Below are 6,070 nucleotides of genomic sequence, written 5' to 3' on the forward strand. Positions count from 1 at the left end.
TGTACAGTGTGAAAGTGAGACTGCTGAAATGAGGGGATATAGGAGTGGAACTGAGAAGTTGAGAAGAGTGGTAAAAGTGTGGAACATGTATCTAGGAATATAGGAGAGGGAGTTAACATGTAAAACTTGCATGTAAAAGGACTGCTGAGCAGTATAGGGCCCAGCTGAGATTGGAGACCATAAGTGTGTACTTTTGTTACTTTTCTCATTAATGCTTAGCCATCAGAATGGAAAATGGTATAGATTAACCCAAAATAGTGGAGGTAAAAGATGGCTGTGGAAGGGCAATGAGGAATGTGCATTGGGTGATAATGAGAAACATTGATATGACTGACATAAATGTCACACTAGGAAGAAAGTAAAGTGAAGCTAAGAGAGGACATTATAACTAACAGCTTCTGGAAGGGCCCAGGTAATCTTGATGAGGGTACTTACTTTCTAGTATATTGCAGGTTCAAGGAAAGCAAAGGGGAGGAGGTACCAAATGTCATAATCTGAGGGGTGTTTCTGAACTTCAGATTTTAGAAATGGATGCATTTTATGTGTGCTCATGGGCCTCAAGCTGAGGACAATGGAAAAAAGAGGTCAAGAAATGATGAGGCTAGACTGTTATTTGGCAATCTTCATAGATATTGAAGTCTCCAGAGAATGGCAAGATTAAAAGTGGACAGGAAGAGCCATGTGCCAAAAACTTTAATGAAAATGTAAGCAGCAGAGACAAGAAAGAGAGGTTGAAGTGGTGTAAGCTTCAATCAAGGATTGTTTAAATAAGAGTAGATGAGACATATTCTAGGGTGTTGGAAGTTAAAAAAAAGGAACTAGGAGAGTTTCAACAATAACTTTAAGCCCTTACATATGGAGGAGCAATAAAACTAATGAAGTGGGGAGAGATAAAAGATAAGAATTGTTTTTTCCTCCACTTGATAGTTCTGTGAGGAAGTAGAAAAGCTTCTGTAGGAGTAATACTAGTAGGAGAAATCCAGGTTGTGGTAAAGGCAAGGGGATGAAGATAGTGTTCAGTGAAAAAGCTGAGGGTCCCTACTCTCTAATATATTGCTGTCTAACAGAACTGTCTGCAGTGATGGAGATGGACTAGATCTGCATTGCCCAATAGGTAGTCACTAGTCACATGTGGCTGTTGAGTAGCTGAAATGTGATCTGTGAGACTGGAGGGCTGCATTTATAGTTTTATTCAACTTCAATCAATTTAAACTCAAATTTAGATAGCCACATGTGGCAGGTGGCTATTGTATTGGACAATATAGTTCTAAAGGCTTTCCTATCGCTGTCAGCAAAGTTCCACTTAGTTATTAATAGGTAATGATAAAAATGTTACCCCTCTAAGTGGATATTTATATTTAAAGAAGACAGTGACTAAGATTAAAGGAGAAAATTCCTGAATAATGAAGTTCAAGTGCTGTGAAAAACCATAGAGGCTACTAGTTTGGGGGCCAAAAGGACTTTCTAGTGCTTCTGAAATTAGACCATGTAAGTGGTCATCTATGAGTAAGGTTAACCCTAATTAACAAGATTGACTTTATTAAATGTCAACTACATGTAAATGCAATAAGCAAGTATCTTAGTAAACTCTACATGGCACAGCCTTAACCATAGCTGAAAGGAGGAAAGGAGGAATAGACAAGATGAAGGAGAGATGTTGGGTATAGGGAGAGAAAAACATAATTAAGATTCCAGCTCATGTGCCTTTTATTTGAAATGCTGTTTTCACTATATCATTTGTGCATTAAAATGTCAGAAGTGACTGCCAAAAGAGTTGCTGTATGTGAGCACTAGTATTAAATCTGCTAGTGATCAGCTAACTAACAGTGCAGCTTAACCTCTCGGTTGGTTTTAATGTTATTTGTCTAAAATGGAGATTACTTTGCAGGAATGTTCTCGTATATGAGGACGCCTTAAATGTTTTGAAGAAAGGCAGTGATGGAGGGATCAATTGATGTAACACTTATTAAGCTGGTGATTGACTTTTTTTTCTTGATATTCAATAGTATACAAGTTGTAGATGAAATAATACAGATATCCTAAAACAGTGACAAATGAATACTTACTACAAATAATAAATAGAGTTTTGTGCACTAATTTTAAGTTTCTAAAATGCTTGATGTTCGTGTGCTTTACAACAATCAAATGAGGGTAATATATTGTATTAACATATAACATATTAATGTATTGTTTTAGTACAATAGTATAATGTTATTAACCCCAAAGTATGGTCAAGTTTTCCCAGTTTTCTCATCGCTGCCCAAGCCATTAGTGGGACATAGTTTACTATTTCTTCTGCTAAACAACACTAAGTTTTACCAGATACTCTATTAATATAATCTTAATACAAATGCTGTACATTCTCGTTTTGTGAGATATTCCATGGCTCTAAAGGTAACGTGGTAAGAGGTTCTTTAATGATACTGGCCAATTAGTCTAAAGCTTCTGGAGCCATTATAATTTGTGGCTTTATTTGGTAGCAGGATCAGAGAGCAGCCACCTTCTTCAATCTCAGGCCTGAGAATACTTAATGTTGATTGCTGATATCTCTCCCTCACATTTTGTTTTAATTTTTGTGATCCCCTTAGTTGAAGGGAAATAACTCTTACTTGAAGGAAATAAATGGAACAGTAAAATAATTGAGGTTTGATGCAGCCTTCAGGTTATTATTTAGGTATTTACCAGCTAAATGCAGGAATATTCCTAAATACTTAAATTCCAAACAGTAGTGATAATCCTGCAAATCTAACAGGATTTTAGAATTTATTTTCCAGAGGAGAAATCTATCTGTAAACCACTGTGGGTGAGATGCCCATGTTGCTTAAACCCTTAGTGGGTTAACCTAACATTATGTAAGAGATGTTGAGTTTTTTAGATTTTACTTTCATTGCTAAAGAAACAAACATGTTCATCTCAGGTAGACTTAAAAGCACAAAGAAATATTTCTTATTGCACTGCCTTAATCTAGAAGAATACCTTGAAAAATAAAAAGACTCCAATGGCATCAGTAAAATAGCAACAATATCTTCCTCTTCATAGGCTTGCTTTGAAGGCCCTGTGAAATAATGTATATATGTAAAGCTCTTGGCTCCATGCCTAGCATTCAATAGGTTTGCTAAAATGTCAGTTCTCACCTCTCTTCCCATGAATTCATACTGCACCAAAGCCTGTCATGTTATTATCTGAAAAAGTCATCACCATCATCCATGGCAGCTCTAATTTTAGACCCCTCAAGAAAGCATAGGAAGGGTTAAAAACTCTCTCTACGCAGGTAGAAAAACACTGCCAGTGTTGGCTTAAGCACTCCAAATCCTACCTTGACATTGCAATCACAAGCCTTACCCACCTTCCAAATTTCAGGACTTGCGTTGGGCTTGTTGCTGTAGATGATAAAAGCTATTAGAAAAGAAATAGTGTGGATAAAACACATAGTTTATTTCCTCCTCCAGGTGATCAGGAGAACATCTTTAAGGAATGAAAAAAATAATTAAATATTATATAACCTTCTTCCCCCAAATATAGAAAAAAATACCATTCTTCCCACCCTGGGTGGGGGGGTAGATGATTCCCAAAGATCAAGGTATCAGTGCAAATAAATTATACTCTTCCAAAAGGGTGATATTCAGTATTAAATACTGAAAAAGAAATGCAATGATCAAGGTAGAAATCTTTTTTTTTTCCTGTGGGGCTGTCAGTTAGCCTTTTCATTGTGGCTACGCATATGTAGTCAACTACAATAACCTTGTTTCTACCATGTTCATATGTTCGATGGTCAGAATGGCTGATATGTAAACTTCTTAATCAAAATTTAAATTCCGGAATCCAGATGTCTTTTTGCATCACTGTGTGTGTGTGTGTGCGTGTGTGTGTGTGTGTGTGTGTGTGTGTGTGTGGCGCGCCACAAATGTCTGCAAACTGGGGAGCTCAGGGGTTACTCATGGTGCAGCGTCTCCTCTAACTCCAATCATTTTAGCTCAGTGCTATGTTTCTTTAGAGGGAGATTCCCTGGGGTAACCTGCCTGAAAGGTAGGTGGTGAGGGGCATATGTACTTAGCAGCTCAGTACTCAGAGGCCTCCTTGCATGGCACTTGTGATGCTAAATATTAATAAAGAAGCTGTGTGATGCTGGCAGTGATTCTCAACCAAATTAGATATTCTCTAAGTGCCAAATCTCGCCCGCTGCATTTGAGTGGAGGAGAGCTGTCGCTTAAGATAAAGGGGTCTTGAACACAATACAAAATATTTGTTGCCTCGGGGCTCATATTACCCTACAGGAAGCGAAGGAAAGGGCACGGCGCAGAAAAGAAACAGACACATAGACACGTTTTGCAAAGATGAACTTTATGTGGCGTCAGGAATGGCAACCTGTTCTCATGTTTAGCAATTCCGAGGTAAGATGTTAAGCCTGTCGGGTTAAACTGAGTAAGGAACAGGAAATAAGAGGCAGCGTTGGAGAAGTCTCAGCAAGAATCCCTTTCAAAATATAAAACGGTCACCAAGTGACTTAGGTAGGCTAATCAAAAGGTCCGTTGTGTGCCCTTATACTTTCCTCTTAAACTTACGTGACCGTCAGCAGCGTTGTTCAAATTCAGCCAACAGCTGTTAAACCAAGACACAGATCCGCAGTGTTTATCTCCCGGGAGTTACCGGTGTTCACTGAGACCCTCCGAAAATTAGGGTCATTTTTCAATGAAAATAATAATAGAGGATCCTTCGCCCCCCTCTGCTTCCACGGTCTCAAGCCTTGTTCCCCCTCCCACTTGCCCGAGATAAGATTTCTTAAAAACAGTAGCCCGTACCCGCCCCCCCCCCCCAATTCAGGTGCACCACCCGCAGCCCGAACCTTAGTTCAGACACCCACATTCAATCTTCCTCTCCCTAGCTTACTTCTTGAGACCCCCTAGATCCCTTCCATTTCTCTCTCTGCTTTCCGGGAGTCAGGTTCCGAGATCCCCGCCTCTTCCCTGCGCCTTCAGCTCCAGTCCCCAATCCCAACCTCCTTGGAGACTCTGATGCCCCTCCCCTGGAACCTAAACCCTTCTCTTCTCCCAGAGACCCCCGTCCCTCCGCCATCTGTGCTCTCAGAGTCCCGCCCTACTCACCCCCTCCCCACTCCCCAAACCCCCACCACCACCTCCCGCCCTGGCCAGTGCGGTCCCGCCGGCTGCAAGCAGCCGGGACCTGTCTCCGCTCTCCACCACTCCCCCCACCATCCCCGCCTAAACCGTCAAGGTTACGGCTAGCAATGCCGCCCGGGGTGGCAACTTACCACAAGCGTCCGGGAGGAAGACCAGGCAGCGGTCGCCGCGGCGGCAGCTAGACGAGAAACGGGCTCGGCTGCAATCGCCCAGCGGAGCCCGCGGCAGCCCTGCGCTGCGCGCCGCAATCCCGCGCCTCGGCAAAGGGACGGAGGGAGCTCGGCGCGATGGGAAGCGCCGGCGAGTCAACCTCCTCAGGGCGACGGTGCTGCCCGGGTAGGTTTGGCTCTTCTTGCTCCTATCTTATTCTGGCATAGTAACTGATCGCCTCCAGCATCTCTGCGCTAATCGCTTCTTCTTTCTTCTTCGATGGCCCCTAACTAACTACACTATTCTAAGCGGACGAAGACCACCACGCGAGCACCACGACGTCTCGACGACTCCAACGACAACGGTCTCAGGAAGAGGTAAGGAAAGTTCATATGCAATCGCAGGTGAAGGGCAAGCAAGCCGATGGAGCAGGCTCCGTGTGGCTGCTCCAAAGGCAAGCCTAGTGCACCCGAGGCAGGAGCGTCCTCGGCGAGCACCAGAGCGCCTACCCAGCGCCGGTGAAGCCGCACTGGGCTCTTGGGCCAACAGCGGGATGAGGGGCGGAGCCAAGAGCGGCCAATCAGCGCTCAGAATTACCCCGGCCCCGGCCTGTTTTGACCCCGCATTCAGTGCAACTCGAGTCTGCTGGCAGGGGGCGCGAGACCCCGCGGTGGCGGCGGTGGCTGTCGTGATTGACGTGATTCCCGAGGCCTGGAGACTGGGGGGGAACCGGGGTCAGTCGTGGTGGGGGGATGTCTCAGGAATGCACCCTTAAAGATTCA

At 43.6% G+C, this 6,070-nt stretch overlaps 1 protein-coding gene across 1 annotated transcript in view; it reads right to left on the reverse strand.

Annotated features, from left to right (window-relative positions):
- The window catches only part of HTR2C (5-hydroxytryptamine receptor 2C), a 329,198-nt gene extending 323,387 nt beyond the window's left edge, over nucleotides 1–5,811 (reverse strand). Inside the window, exon 1 of the mRNA XM_036306109.1 lies at nucleotides 5,270–5,811. The gene's annotated coding sequence lies outside the window, so the exon portion shown is untranslated. The remainder of the gene's footprint in view (nucleotides 1–5,269) is intronic.
- Nucleotides 5,812–6,070: the final 259 nt, after the last annotated feature.

This window comes from Myotis myotis, unplaced genomic scaffold, assembly GCF_014108235.1.
Source record: "Myotis myotis isolate mMyoMyo1 unplaced genomic scaffold, mMyoMyo1.p scaffold_m19_p_4, whole genome shotgun sequence".
Classification (NCBI taxonomy): Eukaryota; Metazoa; Chordata; class Mammalia; order Chiroptera; family Vespertilionidae; genus Myotis; species Myotis myotis.